The sequence below is a fragment of the Balearica regulorum genome, chromosome 1 (assembly GCF_011004875.1).
Source record: "Balearica regulorum gibbericeps isolate bBalReg1 chromosome 1, bBalReg1.pri, whole genome shotgun sequence".
Classification (NCBI taxonomy): Eukaryota; Metazoa; Chordata; class Aves; order Gruiformes; family Gruidae; genus Balearica; species Balearica regulorum.
Window position 1 is genome coordinate 202,995,915 of NC_046184.1, and position 2,404 is coordinate 202,998,318.

Genomic DNA, 2,404 nt, shown 5'->3' on the forward strand with positions numbered 1-2,404 from the left:
ACGACACCAAGCTGTGTGGTGTGGTCGACACCAAGCTGGAGGGAAGGGATGCCATCCAGAGGGACCTTGACAGGCTGGAGAGATGGGCCCATGCGAACCGCATGAAGTTCAACAAGGCCAAGTGTAAGGTCCTGCACGTGGGTCGGTGCAATCCCAAGCACGACTATAGGCTGGGTGGAGAATGGATTGAAAGCAGCCCCAAGGAGAAGGACTTCGGGGTGTTGGTGGATGAGAAGCTCAACATGAGCTGGCAGTGTGCGCTTGCAGCCCAGAAAGCCAACCGTGTCCTGGGCTGCATCAAAAGAAGTGTGACCAGCAGGTCGAGGGAGATGATCCTGCCCCTCTACTCCACTCTTGTGAGACCCCACCTGGAGTACTGCATCCATCTCTGGGGGCCCCAGTACAGGAGAGACATTAAACTGTCTTTATCTCAACCCACAAGTTTGGGTTTTTTTCCATTCTCCTCCCCATCCCCTTGTGGGGGGGAGGAGCGAGCAAGCGGCTGCTTGGTGATTGGTTACTGGCTGGGGCAAAACCATGATGACATGTTTAGGATATCACGTATATCTGTTCTTGAATAACAGTTCCAGAATTAAAAGAATTTAATAAGCTTTGGCCAAAATCATCCTTGGCCAAAATTTCAAGATAGTTAGATGTTCAGATATGCATATATATTCATACATTCATTGGGCAGCTAACTATACATTTGGATGTCTAAACAAGTTTGAAAATATAACCCTGTGGCCTTTCAATCTTTATAATGAGAACTTCAAAACCCTTCTGACTTCTTTTTTCCCCTACAAGGTAGAAATAAAAGTGAACTTGGAATTTTTCAGTTACAGCTTGGTCTTTTTACTTCAAATGAACAGCTCTGAATGAATGAAAGATTTTCATTATAGCAGGCAACTAGACTGAAAGAACATGTAAATAAACAAAGATCTTCCCTTCATAGTGCAAATATCATACTGAGCTTTGGAAAAAAATAATACTAGCAGCATGATGCTACGAATTTGTGAAACGGTCAGTGAAGATTAAGATGTTCTTCACAAAAATAGAAGCAGGAACACTCTTGAATTCATTAAATTTTGAGATTAAAAACAAGAAAAAAACCAAAACCAAATGTGATTATTCAGCTTAGTAAAAAAAATGTAAACCTTAGTATAGTTTAGCTCCAAGTTCCATTTTAGAGAGCTGTAGTTCTGCAAACTGTATTAAATAAGGAAATGGCTTTGTTTTCTTATTAACCTAGGACACATCTGATAACTTCAAGGGAAAAATTCTGGTATTGTGGTAGAAATTTGACCATCCCTTATAAGAAGAGGATTAAAAATACAGATTTTCCTCGAAATACTGAATTCAGAAACACATTTCTTAGAGTAAATACAGGTTAAAGTGATAACTTGATTTCAAAATATAGCTCAGTCTAACTGTTGCTTATCATATTGTTGGGCATGTATGAGCAAGTGGGGGAAAGAACACGGATCAGCCAAGCATCTGCTGTGTGATTTAATGCTTAAGCGAATGTGAAGTGTTTAACTCATCTGTTAGCAGGAAAGTTTTAACACAACATTCCCCTGAACTGACTGATGATTCCAACTGCCATTGAGAAAAATGGTGTCATTCTTCCATGTTTCATTCCTAGAGCTCTTACAGAACCATGTGTAGAACTGACATTCTTTGGTGTCAGCTGGATTTACTATCCACCTAAAGTATAAAACTAATATATTATATCTTACATTAAACAAGGCCATTTGTTATTTTTACCATATAAATAAATGATTTAGCACTTTCTCAGAGCCATCAACAGGCAAGTTGAAGCACTTGCTATGATGGGTAATGGAAAATTGAATTTCTAAGGCAGGTTTTTTGTTTGTTTGTTTGTTTGTTCTTGAAGGCACACAGGATAGCATGTTAAGTTTAAAAAAAGAAAAAAGAATGCAGAAAAAAAGTGCAGAAAAAAAGAATAAGAACAAAACCCTCTTATTTCATGACAAAAACAAGTTCGTTTTTATTAATAGAATTAATAGAATCATAGAATCATAGAATTGTTTGGGTTGGAAAAGACCCTAAGGATCAAGTCCAACTTTTAACCTAGCACTGCCAAGTCCAACCATGTCCCTAAGCGCCACATTTATGCATCTTTTAAATATCTCCAGGGATGGTGACTCAACCACTTCACTGGGCAGCCTGGTCCAGTCTTGCTAACCCTTTCAGTGAAGAATTTTTTTGCCAATATCTAATCCAAACCTCCCCTGGAGCAACTTAAGGCCATTTTCTCTTGTCCTATTGCTTGTTACTTGGGAGAAGAGACCAATACCTATCTCCCTTCAGGTAGCTGTAGAGAGCGATAAGGTCTCCCCTCAGCCTCCTTTTCTCAAGACTAAACAACCCCAGTTCCCTCAGC